We start from the raw sequence: 21,842 nt of genomic DNA on the forward strand, positions 1-21,842 counted from the left end.
TAAAAGGGGAAATGAAAATGAAAATGAAAAAGGAGGAAAAGGAAAAAAGGAAAAAAAAAAGTAGAAGATGGAAAGATAAGAAAAAAATGAGGGAAAAAAGGGGGGGAGGGAAAGAAACCATAGAGCGCAGACTGGGGTCCCAGGGTTTCGCTTCAGGCCACGGGCGAGGAGGCATAGAAGCAACGCACTCCCTGCTCGCACGCTCTGATGCCCGATGGGTGTGTGGGGGCCGCTCCAATCCCGTTGCCCGCAGACCCGCAGCTGCCCGCACGAGGCCTGGCGCTGCAGTGCCCGGCACTGGGATGAGGATTGGTTCAATGTAAGCCGACTAAGCTCACGTTACAAACGAGTTTGCTTACAGCAGAGGCCTTTATCCTACGACGGGAAGCACCTGCGCCGCGCGGGCCATGATCCATTAGCTCAGCTCTCAGCGGGCTGCGGCTTTCGAGGTGGGAGGGGAGCAAAGCTCGTCCTCACCTCCCTCCTCCTCGCTCCAGAGTCCAGGACCGGGCCGCCCAGCAGCAGGCGATGTGCAGCAGCGGAGGCAAGTGGCTCCGTGCCTCAGTTTCCCCAACCTGAGAGCCCAGAGCATCGCCGGGAGGATCTCCTCCCTGAACGGCTGATGCCTTAGGGTTGGCGATGAGAGTCAGAGAACGGCCTGGTTTGGAAGAGATCTTAATGCTCCAATTCCCTGACACGGACAGGGCTACCACCTGCCAGGTCAGGATGCCCAAGGTTCCATCCAACCTAGCCTTGAGCGTCTCCAGGGATGGCACATCCACAGCTTCTCTGTGCCAGAGCCTTTTTTCTCTTTGAGGAAAAAAATCCCTCCAAACATCCAACTCAATTTTTTCTCTTCTCGTTTAAAGCAATTCCCCCTTGTCCTATCTGTATATGCACATGATGCTGAGGGTGCTTTCGTGTTGCCTCTGTGCCAGGTGGGCAGCAGCCTCTGAGGCCTCTCCGAGAGTTTTAGGCCTTCTCCTCAATTAGGTATAAAGCCACATCCTGGAGCTCAAGCCCACATCGAGCACACCCGGCAGAGCTCCCTCTCACCAGGAGCATTCCATCGGCAGAGCGGGGAGCTTGGTGAGCCCCTACTGACTGCTGAACCTTGGGACAGCAGAAATGACCCAAAGCTTTGGGCTCTGAAAGACAGAAAGGAAGGAGGAAAAAAAGAAAGAAAGAAAGAAAGAAACAAAACTAAAACAAAACAGCGCATTTTCTGTACTCTGGAAAGAGAGAAAGAGGAAAAAAAAAAAGCACTTCTTCGTAGCTCGGTGGGGAAAAAGGTCACGTTGCCTTTGACAAGTATGTAAAGACATCTTCCAACCATGGGAAAACATGTATAAATTGTTTCGACTCACTGCATTCAAAACCAATGGAAGTGAATTACAAAACTGCACTTCTCGCATTGTTGGACTGAAAGGATATCTATTTATCATCTTATAAGACAGCTCGAGCGATCTTTATCTGCTTTGCCCACTTTCTGACCCAAATTCAGGGTTTTTATGGAAAATTGCAGTCAGTTTGATTGATGAAATCCAAAGATGTCTAAAATGGCACCAAAGATCTCCAACTGTGCAGACTCCAACCGAGGGCTTCAATGTTGGCATTGTTCCTACGAAAAAAGTCGAGAAAACGAGCAAAAGTTAGGGAATTCCTGTTAAAAAACTTCAAATTTCAATGAGCATCCCCAGCCCATTATCCCTATTCATGGGGCGAACTGTGTGACCATAAAAGTATTTCCCACACGCTGCAAAACAACAACAAAACCCCCTCCGCTTAAAGCCGTGCAATAAACCTTCTTTGTACGACGCTGAATAACCCTCTGCGGAAACAAACCCGGGCGCTGCCCTCGGAGATGTGCGGAGTGCGGAGCGGGGGGACGGGGAGCGCACGGACAAAGTGCGTGGAGAGATGGAGAACGTAAGCATATATATGTGCCTGTGTGCGTATGTATGTGTGTACATAGATACCTTCGTACACATACGCGTGCATATACATAGGAAATCTGTTCTCTGCGTCCGGAAAAAAATCAGCCTTAATTTAGAACTCGGAGCTGCAATGGAGGTCGTTGGTATTTAATTTTTCCGAGGACCAAACCCTGCTCTCGGAGGGGTTCGGTTCGGTCCGGCCCTCTCGCATTCCCTACGCGGGTGCTGAGCGCGATGCTCAGTCCTGTCCGGCCGCTGCTCCCCCTGATCCGGCTGCGTGAGCTCTGCCGGGGCCGCGCATTATTGCAGAACACTGTCACCTGCCTAATTGTTCTAAATGGCCACCTCCTATTATTAATAATAGCTGGAACGTGGCTCCCAGACACGTTACCAAGGCCGGGGAGCTGATGAATGAAACCCCTACCAGGGAAAATCTTGGTGGCTGTCTTCTGTCGCATTACCCGAGGGGGCCGACCATAAATCTTCCTTCATTTTAACCACGTTTACCCTCACCCTCCTCCGGGCTAGGGCTGCTGCGCTCAGATTGCGCCGATGTGCCAGTGCCCCGCACCAGCTGCTCCTAACGACGGCCCCGTCGCTGTCAATTAAGGCGCTGAGGAGCGGGGCCAGCGGCTCTGGGGCATTGCGGCAGCGCGGCCCCGGCAATTAGCATCCATTTCCAATGGACCTCCAGGGCACAATGCGCAGGCAGGGGAGGACCGGCACGCCGAGTCTGGAAGCGTCGTGACACTGAGCAGGCCGCGAGCGGCCGGCCCGCGCTCCTCTCCTCGGAGCGCATCTCCCCGGCCGAGCCCTGCGCGGAGCGCGGGGGATAAAGGGCCGCATTCATTTCCCCGCGCGAGCGCGGCTTCCCCTCGGCGCTGCCCCTTTGTGCGGCGCCGTCCCTCCCGCAGCTGCAAGGGCGCACAGCTCCGCGCCGCTGCCCTTTGGCCCGGGCGGGGACGGGGCGGCCCCGATCCGCGCGGGTCAGGGCCGGGCGCAGCCCCGGGGCTCCGCGGAACAAAACCCGTGGGGAGCGCGGAGCCGGGGCGCGGGAGCGGCGGTGTTTGGCCAAGTCATTAGCGGCCGTAGCTAGGCGAGAGACGGCGCGGGGCCGGGCCGCGGGCATATCGCAGCGCGGGGCTATGTGACCCCTCCAAGTTCAACAGCAGAGCAAACAGCGCATGCCGTGGGGACGGCAGTCAGCCGGGGGGGAACAAAAGGGGCAGAAAAACGTGCCGGTATTAAATATGGAAAAGTATGGGGACGAGGGCGGGGGTCAATGAAAGTCAACAAGAGAGCAGGCTTAATGACAGAGGGAATTTAATATCAAATACAGATAAATCTGAGCGGAAGGCAGCCGCAGAATAGAGAAAGGGAGGCGGTGCCTGGGGCGGCATTCTCTCGGTGGAGCGGCGGGACGGATGCGCCGGGCTGCTGATATCCAGCGCGAAAGTTGGTGGGGAGCAGCGGGCGGGACCCTCCTTGCGGCTCCGCCGGGGATCTCCGTCCGCCGCGAGAAATGGCTAACGCGGCTCTGTGAGCTACGCCGGCCCCGATGGGCAGCTCCTGTCCTCCCGACCCCGATGTCTGCAGCCCGCTCCGTTCTGCTTCCCTGCCCCGCAGAGCTCCTCGAGGGCCCAGAATTGCTTCCATGAGCGCACGTCCCCATACGCAACCCAGAAATCACGGAATGGGGACGGCGACGGTCCCTGGGCACCGGATCGCTGTGACACGCGCCTCCACGGGCCGCTATCTCGACTCTATGCCGGCTGTCGCGACATGAAAATGAATTATTTCCACTTTTTACCTCAGGGAAGAGCCGGCCGTGAGTGGGCGGAAACAAGGGTCCGAAGGAGCGGACACCGCTGCCGGCTCACGGGGTTCGAGGAGCCTGGCCGGGCCAGTTCGGGGAGCTCAAGGACCGGGGGGAGGTGACAATTAAAAAATAAAGGGGAAAGGAAGAACCCCGAGCCCTGATCAATACGGCAGTGTTTCCGCGCTGGTTCAGGAGGTCATGCGGGCGTAGGCACAGCATGGAGAGTTATTTATGTCAAGTCGGGTTATTGTAAACGAAATCCAGCAAATTGCACATAAGCTCCTCGGGGCCGCCAGTGGGCTCGTGGGCAGAGGTCAGTGTCAGTCAGTCCGTCCGTCCCTCCGGAGACAGTCATTGTCCGGGGGCTGACACCGCGTCGGGGGCCATAGGCGGCTCCATCCATCTCCATCCAGTTAGTCCGGCGCCGGGACGGTGCTCGCCCGCGCACCCCACGGCTCCCACCGGCCGGCACGGGGACGGGACTGGCTGGGTTATGCCGTACCAGGTTGTGCCGAGCAGAGCCGGGCGAAGCCGAGCAGAACCGAGCAGGGCCGAGCCGAGCCGCCGCGCGCAGCCCATGCCTTCCCGACAGCCTGCACCGGCTCTGGCTCTATCGCTACCCCATAATCCCTTTATTAATAAGGAAATTCTTCCTTTCTGACAATTTAATAGTCCAAAGTAATCATCTGCGTGACATTGCCCATCCGTCTTCTCAAAAGAGAAAACAAAGGGGATGGTTTTGCCCTGGTTCTCTCCAGATCCTTTTCTATTTTGGGAAGCGCTCCCCACAATGAGGTCCTTATGAGCCATAATGGTTATGTTTATGAAGCCAGCGATACCAGTGTATGAAGGCAATTTTATGCCTAATTTGAGAATGATGTAAGCACGGAGGGGACAAAGGGGGTTTGTGCCAAGCGCCGGGTCCCCGCTGAAGCGATCGCCCCAACCGCAACGCTCACCCCCGATTTTCGGACCGCGCGCAGCGCACAGCTCGGTGGGGCGCGGGGTGAAGGCAGTGCCGAACCCCGCTCCGAAGGGAATGGCGCGGGGGGCTGCGGGCGACCCTCCCCACTCCTATCCGAGGGGCCCTCACCTCTGGGAGGACTCCAATAACCGCGGCCCCGGCCCCGCTCGATTAAGGGATAATTTTTAATATATATGCAATAAATGTTCACTTTGTTAGATTGAATGACAGACAATAATATCGGCAAATCTTCATATCCATCCATTACCGGCAAACGAGCCGCACAAAGAACATATTTGCTTTTGATTAATTTATTTGCAGACTCTGCTTGATAAAGCAATAACGATTTGGTTAAACTTGACATTCGGTCTTCGGGGGGTTATCAGCCCAATTCCCTCTCGTTCGGGGGTGATAATAAAGCTGTTTAAACGGGATTAATTATTAATTGCTTGCAATTAATTTCCCCTCTTCCCCGCGCTGACAAACAATGCTCATCGCCGCTCCCAACAAAAGGCTGCGCCGGGGCACCCACGGCCCGGCCGCGTCCCTCTGTCCCTCCGCAGCCCTCGGTGTGCCCCGGGCCGGGGTTGCTCCAGGGGAGAGGAGCGGAGCCCGGAGGATGGGCAGCGCAGTGTGTTATATCTTCATCAAACTGTGAAAGCCCTCCCTGTGCTAATAGTCTGTCACAGCTCTACAGAACACACACCGAGACCAAAGGCAGCCCCTGCCCCACAGCCTGCCCCGTCCCTCCCCGGTCAGGAGGGCTTTCTGCGGGCAGCGGGGGGGGAGGGGGGGGGGCAAGGGGGGGGTTGCGGCAGAGCCCGGCTCTGCTCCCTGCCCGCTGCCGGGGCCAAAACAGTGCGGAAATTCCTGGCTCTCCGGGCACAGTGTGAGCAGACGTGGGGAGACATAAGCGGGACCCAGAGTGTTCCTCCAACAGCAAATATAGCTCTTTCCACGGGCATTTCACTAGGGCATAAACGTATCTCCTTTTTATTTTCTTTCTTTCTTTCTTTCTTTCTTTCTTTCTTTCTTTCTTTCTTTCTTTCTTTCTTTCTTTCTTTCTTTCTTTCTTTCTTTCTTTCTTTCTTTCTTTCTTTCTTTCTTTCTTTCTTTCTTTCTTTCTTTCTTTCTTTCTTTCTTTCTTTCTTTCTTTCTTTCTTTCTTTCTTTCTTTCTTTCTTTCTTTTTTTTTTCTTTTTTTTTTTCTTTTTTTCCCCCCCCCCCTGGGTATTTACTTCTTTGCCTCTTTCAGCAGTGGGGTTCCCTCCTTCACGCCTCTAAAAATAAGCCCCAATCCCAGCCGACGGAACACCGGCACAGTGCGTGCCCGCAGCCCCCGCCTGCTGCCTTCCGCCCCATCGGGGCTCGCCCCGGTCCGTCCGCTTCTGCCGAGCCGCTCTGCGCCCGGGAGCGGTGCGAGGCGTAAAGCCGGTGCAGTGAAAGGCACCGAGGCATCGGCCTGATGGGTTTGTCGCGCAGAAGCCGTTGATATTATGTTGTCATTCATCTCATTTAAAGTCCGAAGAATCGCATTCATGAGATCGTTTCTTTATTTTTTGTTTCCTTTCTCCCCCTTTCTCGCCGTTTTAAAAACATCGCTTTCTTCGGCTGTTTGCTTTAGGGGCTTTTCATCCGCGTGTTTCGGATAAGAAAAGAAATCAGATTCTTTTATTTTTCGATTGGATCCGAATTCCTTTTGATGTCCCATTTAGCTCCTTTGACTCCCGCGGTGAATGGCGGCCCTTTGTTGCCGCCCCGCACGCCCTTTAGGATTCCCTCCCAACGCCCGGTACCCGCTGATGGATCCGTTTTCAAATGGACCAGAAGGAAAATGCGCGGAGCGAGAGGCCCGTTTCCTTAGTAATTGCCGGCGTTTGGGTGAAAATGCGGGGAAGTTTTGTCTGATGTGGGAGCACCGCGGGCAGGAGCGCCAGCGGGGGTTTCACATAAAGATCGGCGGCTGCGGAGCCGGGAACGGAGCTCCCGCATAGCGCACCTCCGCGTGTGCGCGAGTATTGGTGCACACGGGGATGTTCGGGCTGATGGTGGTCGTCCGAAGGCTGAGATTGTGCCGACGCTGAGCAGGGCTCGTGCAGCCCAAACGGCAGCGCAGAAACGGCCGTGAAGGAAATTCTGCTCCTGGAGCGCTGTCGAGGCTCGGCCCTCCCGCAGCACCGCAACCCGCCCGAACTGCGGGCGCGGACCGGGAGCTGAATTCGCGGCTATTGCTCACAGTCCGATTTTTCAGCCTCAACTGCAGAACTTCTCCCCGTGAATTAACTACCCCTGCGAAAGGCGCTCGGCAGCGTGCGAGGCCGTTCACACCGCGACCCGGGGTGCGAACGAAGCGCTGCCCTCCGAGCACGGCGTTCACGTCGGCACCCGCCGAGGCTAGAGCGCTGCAAAACCATTTCCCAACTATTTTCATTTTTTGTTCTCCTTTTTTTTTTTTTTTTTTTTTTTTTTTTTTTTTCGCAACCCCCCTCCTGTCACACCGGCGCATATCGGCTCGCTGACGGTAACGCGGTGCCAACAGAAACATCAGCGGGTCGGATGCAGGTTGGAGCTCCCACTCCCACCCGGCGGAGCACGGAGCTGAGGGCCGCGACCGGGGTAGCCCCGCAGGTGCGCGGCACAGCGCAGCACGGGGCCTCACGCTGCCTTCTGTTGGCCGACCCGAAAGCACCGTTCTCCCTCGAGGAGCGCCCCGCAGCGCCTTCTGCCCCCCGGCAGCAGCAGCGAACCCCGCTCCCCACCTTCTCTATTCTCCAAGGGGCAAAAAGCTCTCACTGAGGCGAGGGGGAGGGGGGGAACCCGGCAGGGTTTTCTCCAGAATACAAATGCGTGAGAAAAGGTTGCGCGTATTTGGAAGCAAACCCGCAGCCGGAGAAAGCATTTCGGTCCCGCAGGGCGAAGGGCGCGAGAAGCGGAGCTGACGGTCCTTACCTACGGTCCGGGCGAGTGCTTCCCCGCCGCGCCGCACCGCCCCGCCGCCGCCGTGCGGGATTTTATACATTTCTCCCCGATACACTTATAAAGAACTGGAAATTTTGCAACCCACCCGCACCATTTTATACATGATGAGCCATCAGTAATAGGATTATTAAACAAAAACCGTCTGAGGCGCTGGCGTTAACCTTTTTTAAAATGGCTAATTAGGTTTTGCACAGAAAAATTAGATTTAACGTTGCTTACATTGCCTACATTTTCAGTTGATGCTACAATAATTTGGGGGGTAGGACGGGTAAAACAATTCGAAGCCATAATAAAAAATTAACTATTTTAACATATATTATAGGTCTCCTACACTAGGATAAGGCAAAGAATATTTTCATGATCAAATATTATATACATAAAACTAATTATCTCCCGCTGCTGCCTCCATCAATTACTGCGGAGCGCGGCGCACCGCGCCCTCTGGCGGCCGTATCCCGCAGTGCAGCCGCAGAGCCGCTCCGCCGCAGCGCCGCGCTCCCTCCGCCCGGTCGGCCCGTTTCGTTCTTGGGACGGCGTCCCGTTAAGCGCGCAGTGAGTGTGGCACAAATGTGGGGGTGCCGGTACCTGAGCTGGGATGCTTTCCATGGAAATAGTTGCGGCATATGGCGGAAATTTGTTGTGAAAGCTATAAATTCTACACAAAGACATCTGAAAGGATGTATTCTTGCAAAGAGATTTTCCCTTCCTTCCTTCCTTCCTTCCTTCCTTCCTTCCTTCCTTCCTTCCTTCCTTCCTTCCTTCCTTCCTTCCTTCCTTCCTTCCTTCCTTCCTTCCTTCCTTCCTTCCTTCCTTCCTTCCTTCCTTCCTTCCTTCCTTCCTTCCTTCCTTCCTTCCTTCCTTCCTTCCTTCCTTCCTTCCTTCCTTCCTTCCTTCCTTCCTTCCTTCCTACCTTCCTTCCTTCTTCCTTCCTTCCTTCCTTCCTTCCTTTCCTTTTGCTTTCTCCCCTCTCCCTCCCTTTTAGCCCCTACTGCGTGAAGGTATAATATTTAGACAGAAAAGCATTGTTTGATGTAACACACAACACTCAGAACATCATATCACCATAATAATGTTCCCTGGCTAAGGCTAGTGTGGAGGCACACGGGTGTCTGCCCTCCTCTAAGGCTTTCACCAAGGGCCATCCCATCCCCACTGCCACCACCCAGGCTCCATGCTGTGCCCGTAGGACTTTGTTCTCCTGCAGCTGTGCTCTTTCAGAAGGGATGCTCTGGTGTTTTGCTGCTCTTCACTCGATGCCTCTGCACTAAAGTGGAGAGCTGGATCACTGCAATAAGCAGGGCTGTGCTGCATGGAGACAGCCCAGCAAGCTGTCAGTGAGCAGCTCACCCCAGGTAAGCCACCCTTCTGAGAAAGCTTCAAAGCCTTTGCTTTGTATGATCTCCTCTGCAGGTAGCTCATTCCCTTCTGAATCTCAGCTCAGTTTTCATGGATTTCAGGCTCAGGGTGGGGTGAAGGCTGACAACCCATTTATTGGTCCTCTGTATGGAGGGAGATGGTACCCAGTGGACTGCGTATGTCCAGTTTGCAGGCCAATATTTTCTTAGCTATCCAGGAAAGAAACCCTTCCACACTAAATCAATATCAGTGTATCAACAATACATGGAAAGGGCAAACTGTGCACATTTTCTTCTAAAAACATGGGGCTCTCCTCCTCCCCCCACACAGCATTTATCTCAGGCATGTTCTGCAGCACACTACAGATGGATGCTTTTAATGGAAGTGTGCAAATATCTGAGATGTGAGATTGACATATTCCACCTTTAGTTCAAAACGTGCCATGCCACGTAAGCCTGCTGCTGCTGGAACAGATGCATCCGGCCTAACAACTTTCTCTAAGGACTCTAAATCTCGGCATGTAATGCAGGAGGTTATTATTGAAAACAAACAGCTGCAATGGCCCATTAGGACCGTTAGCCCAGAGCCCTGCCTTGCCAGGCTCAGTGCTTACAGTCAGGAGCTGTGCTATAATGCAATTATATGGCTGCATACTGTGCGGTCTCCCAGGGAAATAGATCTGCTCATACATCTTTTTTCCTCTGGTAAAAGGAGCTTGCGGACAGCTTGATGGCAGGATATGGCTGGTCCCTGTGTGTGGCGATAGCCAGACTGATGGTAAGGATTAAAGACCAAACACTGCAATTGCCTGTGATTTTAGTTAGGTTTGAATAACATTCAGAACAATTTTCGTGTCTGAGTGGCCTGTGCTTGCCCGAACCTGTCTGATGTGGTGCTTGTTGGCAGCTTTGGGGCGTTTCCCAGGATCAGGACGAGTTTGTGGGGAAAGTGTTCCCGGTGGGGACTGTTCCCAGTACACAGTGTTGGCAGAATGTACTGAGAGCAGCTGCGTTTTTTTATTCCAAGCTGAGAGAATAGACCCAATACATTTACCCATTTACCCTGTCCCATTTTATTACCCATTTCTGTTGGTTTATTTATTTATCTTTACTTTCTCATATAATCTTTCATAAATACCTGCAATAAGGAGTGAGTCCTTCCCGTGCTGGTTGTGTCATTTTGACTGGATCTTGAAAGCTTACTGTGCAAAAGCCTTGGGCTAAGCATTTTCCTGCAATGCAGTCAAACCTCCAGGAGGAGCAAATTCTGCTCTGATAAAATCAGAGTGCAGCGTATGCATGAGATTTCCTTTGGTTAAAGCATCTATCAATATCTCTTGCGCTTGAACCATATTTAATAAATTAATAATTAAGATATCAAGAACAACAGATAGGATCCTGGGGAGGACATTTCTCTTAAGATGAAAGATTTCTGCCACAACCAGCAGGAATTGCACAGTTTATTTCTTTGGATAAAATGTCCCACAGATAAAGCCAGAACGTAGTGTCTGCATTATCTCTACAGCTTCTGTTTCAGCAATGGGCAAGAACTGAGTGTGCCCAGAGCCAGTTGGAAGGTGGCTGTCTGTGATCTGTCAAATGGTAACTCGCAGATTATTCTGTGCTGCTGAACACAAAAGGACTGAGGATAGTGTGTTATGGCTGAAGCCAAATGGCCAACTGACTTGTGCCCGTGATGCTTTCTGGCTCCTTTAGGGATCTGCTTTGGAAAAAGTCAATCAGAGCAATCCGAAGCAGAGACAGTGAGAGAAGTGGGAGGTGGTGGCATGGATGGTCTGTCAGAATTGCTGATTTCACCTTCTAGATCATATCACTTAAAAAATTTAAATGCCTCTGTATCACCCAACTACCCTGGATTTCTGTTGCAATGAGAAATGGAGGTGTAGAGTCATCACATGACTCTTCACCATTCATATTTACAGCCTGTAACTGTCCAAGGTGCACATCACGTTGCCAAGGACGTTCCCTCTAACACACCTTGTCCATGTATGTGCATATCAGACTGCAAGGAGGACTTGGAGAGATGTCAGGAGCTCATGACATCTCTTTACGGCAGAAACTTTGCACTAAGGCCACCAAAGCATTTTGTAAGGAGTTGCTTCATCAGTCTCAGCAACAGCTGTGATGACACACAGGGCAACCAATGGAAACTGAAGTGTTTCTCTATTTGAGTATGACAAATACACATGGCAGATATCATTTAAAGAATTTCTCAAGCTTAACAGCCTGGTGCTCAGCACTCCAGTAGGAAAGACAGATTATTCACACAGATCCACAGAGCAGAATGAAATCAGATGACTAGCAACTGAATAAGCTAGGTTCATGAAAACAACTTTTGAACAGTATGGGTTGAATATAAAGAACACACAGAACAGATCAAATCCAAAATGCAATACTGTCTTTCTATTCACTGGGTATCAATGTGTCCATTTTACTGGACTTTCAGAATCCAAGGAAGTCGTGATTAGATGGCATGAGTGTTCCATTTTCAAAAGAATAGATAAATAGCATGAAAGTCCCCTTAAGAGTTTAAGAAGAAATCCCCCACACTATTTCTGGTTCCTAGCAAACTTTGCTGTTCTTTGAGAAATACCATTCCTTCAAGATATCATGCAACTATACATCTGCAGATGCCAGAAACACTGTGATGCCAACACCACTGAAAAAGTCCTTCAATGTATTAAATACTTCTAACTACCCTTCTTGTCCCAGAGATCATTCACTATTCATTTCTACTGGCCTTTTTTTCAGTGTTAGATGCCACATGGGTTTATACACTGAACAAGGAGGGTCTTAATGAGAGGGTCACCAATGAAATCTTACAAGAACATTATGCAGTAAATTATGAACAAAACTTACCGCTACTATTTTGTGATCATCATCATTTGTGCATTACTGCTTTTGTTATCATTACCTCTAAAGGCCTCAAATGAGGGAGACTATGGAGACTTTGCTGAATGCTACAGTTGTTCAAATAAATATTATATTTTTTCCTGGGCTTTTGCAAACTGAGGCTTTGTCTGGAATAAGAGGGGTCGTGTCAACAATGTAACACATACCTGTAAGTGCTCACTGGAAAGCAAACAAGCAAACAAACAAACAAACAAACAGAACACAAATGTAGTGCCTAATTTAGTTTCCAAGAACAAGGAGTAGACACAATCCAGTTTCTGGATAACTAGAAAACTGTATTACCATGAACAGATTGACCTGAAGGGCAATATGGGAAGTGGTTATACCTGTATAAATGGAATACAAACTATCAGATCACAATGCTTTAAACCATCCTTAAATAAAACCTTGAGTAAACTGTAGAAAGTGGGAATTGACTCATATTTCTTCACCCATTTGCCAGGTAACAGAAAATTCTTCACAATTCCAGAATTTCTAAAGGTACTTCAGAAATAAGTTTACTAGTAAATTTCCACCTTGTCACTGAGTTTTTGCTCCCGGCTTTGTTAATTCACTGGGATTTAGTGAGAGGAAGATGTGAATTGCATCTGATAAAATGTTCTTATCAATATCTTATCAATAAAATCTCTAACAATTTTTTTTCCAGTGGGAAAGGGGAGGTAATGGAAACAGATCTGTCTTGCAAATGAGCTCTCCTGTGGAACAAGGTATCTTCAGAAGAGATGAGAAACCACTCATTCTTTCGCCATAATGTAAAGTATCTAAGCACTAATTATGCCTTTTCCCTTAGCTATTATTTGGTCAACTGCTTTCCTTTTTTTTTAGGCATGCAATGTTTAATCCCTTCTGTGGACTGTGCACTGGAAAACACAATATTAACCTGTTAAGAGGATTAATATAAATACGTTTGCATAGTTGTGGTGGACATCAATTAATGAATACAAAAAACATTTGTTTTCCTGAATATTTTTTCTACTATCAAGTGCCTACGTTAAATTATATTCATGTCAGAAGTAAAAAGACTTCAGCAATAGAAATACATCTGCTTGATGATTCAGTGTTGTGAATTTAACATTTATCTGAAATTACAGCTAGAAGAGAAAGCTATGCATTATCTTCTTCTTTATCTCATCCCTATTTGACTACTGAATGACAATTTTCCAGTTTCACTGCTAGCTGATAAATCCTCTGATAAGCACTACAAAGAGCTAAGACGAATACTAGGCTGACAGAATTCTTACTGTATTGCATGAGTTGATGACCACAGGCAGAATTAATTAAACGTTATCACTGATGCTTCTGGTTTAAAACTGTTGTAAAATAACCTGATCACATGTAGTCTTTAGAAGTGTACATTGACATGACAGGATAAAAATGCCATTAGGCTTGAAACTGTTACCATTATTCATCTTTGTTCTGGGAAAACAAACAAACACACAGACAAACAAACACATAGATAAACCAGTTAAACATGTTTTATTTGCTTATTTTAAATCAACATCTTCAAAAAAGCATTTGCAAAGGAAATGTTTCCTGAGGCATTGGTTTAGTAGTTAGTAGTGGGCTGGTAGTTAATTTTGGCAGTTAGCACCCTCATCTTGGCCACGTACAACTCTATGGAGTTGGTACCATCTTCGTTGGGTGGATAATACTCTGTTCTGAAAAAAAAACCGAAACAAGAAAAACCCAACCCAACCCAAACTGTGTTATTTTTGTAGTGGATTTAAAGAGGGCAGGCTCCATGATCTGTTTTCTGTTTATATTTCAGACGGTAGCTCTGTCTTAGTTCAAGGAATCAGATGGTACCGAGGAAAAGCTTATCTTGGAATTACAATTGATGAACAATATTCTGGCTTTTGTGGTTTGAATGGCATCCAAAATAAGTCCAAAGTGAAACCAAAAGGAATTTGAAGGGAAGATCCAATAGAATCTGGAAAGACCATTAGTGTTTCTGAGTGTTTGGTTAGGAGCTTTCTTTTTTCTTGTATCCAGTCCAAATAAATGAACAAAACTTTGTACCTATCTTTTTTTTTTTTTTTTTTTTTTGGTACAAACTTTAACTTAAATGACAGCATACATGCCATGGTGTTACTTAATTAAAACACAGCAATCCTCTTCCACTGTTCGGTAGTGAAATTGGCTGTTCTCCTCTATGTACTCCCCACACTTCTTTTTCAGTTCCTTACCCTCGAACTTACATGGCCAGAAGAGTGCAATGCCTTTTAGATGAAGTTCCATCTGTGTCATGTACAGTGGAAATAATATTTCCTTATTTCTTTTTATTGTAAAGAGGATTCCATTTATCTCTCAGATTGCCTACCATGTTGGCAATTCCAATTCGCACTTGGATAGTCTGGCACCTTCAACTCCACCTGTGATTCTCCTTTCTCCTAGCAGGTTTTTATTGAGACCATGTAATTATTATTTGGTGTCTGCTACTACTAAATTGGTCTTGCTTCTTTTATTCAGGACCTTGAAGCTATGCAGACTTTTTTTCCTGCATGACAAAGCAATCTTTTTGTATTTGTAGCACTGCAGATAACCCTATCTACATACTAATATCTATGTCATTATACAGTCACGAGTGCACTGAACAAGTTCAATTTTGCAATTTATCATTTATCAGGAGCTACATCACTATCTACCCTTCAGTCTTCCCCTTTTAATCTTTGCTATCTTTATATTTGGTATACTAACAAGTCTTATTCCCTCACATGTTTTTCCAATATCTTTCCTGAAGTACGTATTCATTCAGATCTATGTAGGGGTGGAGATTTTTTCTTCCTGGCCATTGTAAGAGACTAGGGAAGGAATAACAGACATTTTGCTATAGCATACATCGTTTTTTATTATCTTTTTGCTACTTTTACTTGTATTCTTCTGTACAGATGAACTCATTAACTGCTTACTTAATTTCTTGCTATACCTCTTTGTAAAATATAAAAGGCTTAGATAAATGTACTTTTTTAATTTTTCAATTTAGAACTCACAATTCCTCACTCCAGGGTTCTTTTCACGATTACTTAAAAAAACGAAAAAGATGGAGGTAGCATCCCAGGTTATTAATGTGTTATTGATGAGAAAGTCTGTGAGCTGTAACATCTAAGAAGAGCTGCACTATATGGTTACTAATAAACTGTGTTCTTTTATCTATACCTTAGAAATCAACTTTTTTTTCATAATGATGCATTTCCTGAGAATATTTATCCTGTTATTAACTTGCTTTGTTACTCTTCCCTTCACTTTAATTTCTATGACTCCTTAAGAGTCCTTATTCTTCAGTACCCATGTAACATCCATGACTGCTCTTCCATCATGTATTTGTTATCCTTACAATGGTGGATGTCATGCCTATTACTGGTTGTTCCAGTTTCTTTAGCTTTGCCGCTTCAACCCCTCACTTTTCATAAAATGGTATAAATGTTGATTGGAACAGACCCCAGGGGCCAGCTGGTCCCTCCTTCCTCTTAAAGTAGGACCGTATCCAATGTTAAATCAAGTCACCTGTGGATTTTTTTTAGCTGAGCCATGAAATTATCCAAGGACACAGATTCCTCTCTAAGCAAAATCCTGCTGCATGTTAGTAATTCCCTCATTTCTTACTGTTAATTTCCAATTCCTCAAGAACGTTCCTTTCATGAAGGACACTACTTTCAGCTTTCTTCTTAAATGCTTCAACTTTCATCTGACTGATGGTCCTTTATACATCTATTTTTATGATTTTTTTCTATTTGTGCTAAAATCGGTGTGCGCATCACGTCACACTTCTCCCTTTAAATCTTTTTTCCCCATTCATCTTTTTACCCAGTCTGTCAGTCTTCAATCTACAGTGCCACTTAAAAATCCTTAGCGCAAATGACTTTAAATGGTCAAACATCATTGTATCTTTTCCACCTCACCCACTGGGAAATCATATATTGAGGACATCTTCTCACAGCTGCTGTTTCTCTAATGAGACATCAGAGGAATTATGATTGACTGGGCTCCTTCCTCTTCAAGCATCTCTCCCAGGATATTAATTAACCGTGCAGTTGTAGCAGTGTGGATTTTTTCATGTTGTGTGAACTGGATCTCTTTGCCTGTTCCTATCAGAATTCTTCTAACCTTTACGTGTTGCTCCTCTCAGCAGACAAACACTTCTGAAGGAACCACATGAGAAGCATGTCATATTTTTCAAATTTCAAGGCTTTATGAAGACCCTCACCCTAGAAAATATTAAAACAAAGATAGAGGATATGTTATCTGTACAGGAACTGCTGAGTCATGGATTGATTGATCACCTGAGGTGAGCCATGAGTCAGCCAGAGGAGCACAGGTGAAGGCAATTCACCTGTGCTGCCAGAAGGAGTGGAGCCAGGCTCCCCCCCGTCCTAGACCTATTTAAGAGCTGGCTACCAGAGAGGAAGGTTCTTATCTGGAGATCCCTCCTTCTGGTGTTCTGTGGTGAGCCCAGCATAAGGGTAAGCCTTCCATTTATTCTCTCTTGTTATCGTAGTCCACTTTGCCTAACTCTCTTGTTTATTTGTGATTGTAACATCTTGATATCCTTTGATTATACAGTTATCTTACCAAATAATTATTGATGGTAGTCTTGGACAAATTTAATGTAGGACAATCTATGACAAAAAAGCCTCTTTTCTATTTTTTATTAGGAAAATGAGATTAAGGGCATTTGCTCGATTTTCAGAAATTCGTCAAAATCCTCATTAAGCCTCTATGAAGAGGCAAGCAGTGAGTTTAGATAGTTTTCTGCAGCCTGTCCCTGGATTCCCTGTGCTTCTCTTCCTGCCTGCTCCACATGCCACTGTCTGATACACCGCTAGCTGTTACCTTTCAGAAACTGTAATCTCATTCAACTTGCTCTGTGTTAAGCTCTTCATTTTGTATACATGCCTTTTTAAGTTGCTTGAGTACTTCTTTTCATAATGACAGATATCTCCCTTGAACCCTAATTCCGCTGTATCTTAGCTTCCCAATAAAGTAATTGTTGGTGTCTATATATAAGCAACCCTGGATTGCCAAATAAGAAACAGAAGTTCATTACTGTGAAATACATAACATGGAACACTGAATTCAATAAGAAGTTTCAAGCCTCTAAGAATGTTTCCGTTACTAGTCACCATGGCGTATATATAAATCAGAAGCATTAAAACAGTGAGAAGCTTATTCTTATCAGCAGACTATCTGACTAATTGGTATCCTTGAGGATCTTAATATCTCAGTAAGAACACTTCTAGGATATGGACAGCTTGATTCATTCAATTTCAGGCCACTTCAGCACACGATTAGATCAGATTTAAATGGATGGACTTTACCTATGACTGTTTGGAAGGACAAATCTAATTAACCTGATTGTCTTTCCATGTATTCTTTATCTTTCCTAAGTTCTGAGCTCTTATTGATTATCAGCGGCTACAAAAAAAACCGTTGGATAAAATATGCACATCTCTTTTTGGTAATGATTATAAACCTTGATTAATCTAATTAAATTATATGGAATAAAATAAAAAATAGATTAATTATATAAACTGGTACCCTTGAAGCATCTGTTTCTTGTTTCTTAAATGAACAAATAAGGATGAGTAAAAATATCACTGCTGCCCACAACCAAAAATTAGCAACCACTTAACTAAAGGAGACATATCACTCCAGTGGGCTTAAACAATTTAATGTGACATGTTAAAAACATCTGCAAGTGTTCCTGTCACTTAATTGTTCCTCCAGTTTTCTTTGACTATGTATTTCTGATTTGGATCTCACAAAGAATGCAGGAAGTTACTGATTTTGTAGTTTATTTTCACCTCAAGGTTCTTTTGAAAACTCAGCTTTGGAGTATGTGATAAAAGATCAAGAACAATTTAGAAAATAGAATAAACGAAATGACTCAGACCTACACTGGTTAGGAAACCATGTAGGATTCAGTAAAAAAAAAAAAGTCAAAAATCAAAAGCTTCTCCTTGAAGCCTCCTCTAGTCTTATTAGATAGAACATCTACTTCCCAGGTACTTTTGTAGCAATCTTAAGAGTGCAGACAATACTGACAGATGTGGAATAAAAATCTAAAGATGTCGGTGGATGAATTCAGAGTCAGTTTTAGAGGTGCAAAGAACAAAATCTGTGCAGTCCCTGCATTTGCTGCAGTTGTAACAAAGGCTTTGTATGTGAATGGAGTGGGATTTCCTGTATTTTGGCTGACACAGCCATTTTGAATGAAAATGTTAGCCTCGGGTAGAAGCAGAAAACTTCTTGGTGGTTCATATTAAATCAACTTACATGGCTTGCAGTCCTTATTATTTATCTGCAAACATCTGTTTATGCTGAATAGATGGCAGAAACATTATCCTCTTCACAAATGTATCTGCTGAAGCTCGCTGGACCGCAAATGATAGTGATATTGGTCTTCAGCTCATTGTGGCAGTACCATGTCAAGTGCTGTTCTTGCCAAAATATGCAGGTTTTTGGCTCAGTTTTACTCAGGGCAATATTTTAGAAAGGGAATGTTTCTTCTCATACTTTTGTGCATACATACAGCTAATGTTCCTTGTACCACGAACAGAAGTTTTCATTGGGAAACTTCACAACATGGGATTTGTTCTTGCCCCATATTTATACTGGCTTGTTGTAGTCCATGGCTAGCAGGGAAGGGCAACTTTTTTTTTTTGTCAATGAACCCAATATTCAGTTCAGCAATCAGCATTAATCACGACATCTCCAGATTTTTTCCAGGCACACAAGAGGATACTTATCAGTTTTTCCCGCAGCAGCATTTCTAATCAGAACAGGTAGTTGAAAGCTCACATCTATAATCCAGTGTATTCTTCCATTTGTTGATATGTTTTCTTGCTGCAGAATTCAAAAATCTTCTTTGTATTTATTAAAAGAACTCTTGCCCATCTTTCTTTCCATTCCCAAGTTTCCCATATTTTTCATATATGTTGCAAATTAAATACACGGGTAACAATGCTTTCTGATTCAGCTACGTGCCAAGGACACATCTCTGCTCTTAACAAAATATACATCCATTTATCGTACTTCTTTGTAACATTTTCAGCTTACACTTGTAGCTTCTGTGTCATCCATCTCAGTATGGTGGGAATATATGAAAACACTGGAAATCACAAAAATATAGAAAGCAAAAGAGAGGACTATCTTCCTATTTTCCACGTCTTCAACAAGGTTGTGGCTTCTCTCTTTCGCTTCTTTGGCAGGGACTTAATAATTAAAAGGCTAATCCTTCCTGGAAGGGTGAGTAAATGGAAACTCCAGCAGTGAGGGTAAAGAAATAAAACCACATTTGATATTGGTACAGACCATCAAGCAAAAAAACACACAGCAATCTTGTAGAGAGAGACAGAAGACTTCTGTTTCTGCTTCTGAAAAATGTAACAGGCATTGATTGACCCAGTGTCCTTTATTGTTTCTTGAAATTTGGACAGCCAGCTTGAGATAACCACAAACAAGAACCAAATTGTTCATTACAATTTTGCATAAAAACTTACTTTAGCTTTGCGTTACACACTATGGATACAAATAATGGAGCCAATGGAGCTGGCTTGGCCACGAAGAATTGCAATCCTATTGGCTTTAGAAGAATGGTCTCTCTTTTATTAGAGATAAATAGAAATAAATTAAAAACTGTAAGCAGATGTTAGCAACAAGTCAAGAAGTACAAATTAGATAAATCGTTATCTGAACTTCAAATGCTCTTTGCTGCAAGGTGCTGAACAACATTTAAACAACGACATGCCAACTTTTTTATAATAATTGGTAATTGAGGCTGCTGAAGACCACAGCAACTGTATGATACTGGTTGTGACACTATTAGAAAAGCAGTAAAATGTCCAATTTTAAGACAACATGTGAAGTTCAGTGCATTTTCTACTATCATTTTCCAAATTTATTCAGTAATGACTTTAGTTCATAAAATAGTTCCACAGTGTCTGTAATGAGGTTCTTAGCAATTAATCTGAAACACAACAAAAGCCTCCCTAGTCTTTAGATATGCAAACTGTCTTCAAATTATGTATGGAGTTGCAGATGATTGCATCTGGAAACACAGAGGGTCTCAGAAAGAAAGTGGCAATGGGGACTCAGGAACAGTGAATTCCCTTTTCAGTCCAGCTATGGCACTGCTTTTGCATATGTACACAAATCACTAGCATTTCTGACCTAAACTCTCCATGTAATATCTAACTCACACTGATACTGTGACTGTCTGGAGACTCAAACTGAGCTAATCAAATGCAAAGCATTCATATTGTCTTAAATATATTAAATATTTTACAGACAATACGTGTGTTTTACTTTTTTCCTTGAGGCTTCAAAGTGGTTCAGTGGAAGTAGATGTCTGGGCCTGAAATGTCAAAATGTACCTCCTAGTGTCCATAATTTCTTTAATTAAGAAAGCTGATCCTAAGTACCTTAAGTGCCAATAATTCTCTATGGGCTTATAAATGTACTGGGGTTAAACAGAGAGATGTGTTAGTTATGATTTCAGATATGTCTGTGCTGATTGTGTTGGACTGCCACAGAGGAGAAATGGGACTGGATTGCTAATGAGATAGATAAGTCCTTGGCATTTACAACAATACTCTTCTACATCTCTGAATCAATCATCAGTGGTAGGAGAAGTAAGCAAACTGGTGCCTTGATGGTACAAAAGAACCCCCTTACAGCTGTCAAAACCAAATCATTAATAACATAGGAATCAATTTCTGCTTCTCCTCTCTGCTCAATCAGCAACATTATAGCAGAGAAGAATTGGGAATGGGAGAAGCCAATAGCTGAAACTTAATTTCTGGAGATACGACTTAATGTTTTTTTCTCAAGTTGAAGTGAACAGTACTGAGATTCAAATTGCTCCACAGGAGATGATATCGAACAAGAAGTAACAATAGATGGGGAATGAAAGTGATGGGGAACATCAGGAAAAGAAAATCAATATATAAAAAATGACAACTTCTCAGCAGTAAAGACCCAAGTCTGATCTTCCTGATAAAGTTCTCCTAATTCCTAGTTAAGTTTTCTAAGTTAAATTTTAGGAATAAACAATAGAATAGCATTCTATTTAAATAAAATTAAGGCCAATCTGTGAATGACAACTTTTACAAGAAGAAAATGCACAATCATGGAATCATAGAATGGCCTGGATTGAAAAGGACCTTCAAGATCACCTAATTTCAAGCCCCCTGTTGTGGGCAGGGCTGCCAACTACTAGACCAGGCTGCCCAGAGCCATATCCAGTAATGTTAAAATGTTATGACTTACAAACAACAAACCAGACTCTAGAAGTCAATGTTCTGTGTGTGTGTGCATTCAATTGTTTGTAAATTACAAATGCTAAGGGCTAAATAAACACTCCTGTCAACAATATCCCTTTGTCATCCCAGGGCTACTTATGAAATATATAATATTGAAGACTCATCAGAAGGCTTTTTTTTTTTTTTAAATAGTATTTTTATTTTATTGTTATTCCCCTTGTGACATTTACATTTGGCATAATTAAATCTCAGGTTTTCTAAGGTGTATTTCTACACTGCACTTTTATCTAAAGATGCAAATCTAGGTAAGTTAATATTTTATTTTGTAAGAAAGAAAACAATCTGGTAATGGTTAAACTTAATTTACAGGGGCTATGTTCACAGCCTTAATTTCAGTTTAACATAAGTGTTTATCAGTCTTTTAACTGCACATTTGAGAACATGCAGTAGGCACATGGAATGCTCCAATTCTCAGGTGCTGCTTATCCCAGAATCTTCTTCACCTGAGGAGTTGCCCCAAAATAGCAAGCAGTTCTCATGACTGCTTTGCAGCACTGTAAGAAATGAATGGTTTGGAAAACAAGTGAAAAATCAC

The sequence above is a fragment of the Tympanuchus pallidicinctus genome, unplaced genomic scaffold (genome assembly GCF_026119805.1).
Source record: "Tympanuchus pallidicinctus isolate F22 unplaced genomic scaffold, pur_lepc_1.0 scaffold2, whole genome shotgun sequence".
In the NCBI taxonomy this organism is placed as follows: Eukaryota; Metazoa; Chordata; class Aves; order Galliformes; family Phasianidae; genus Tympanuchus; species Tympanuchus pallidicinctus.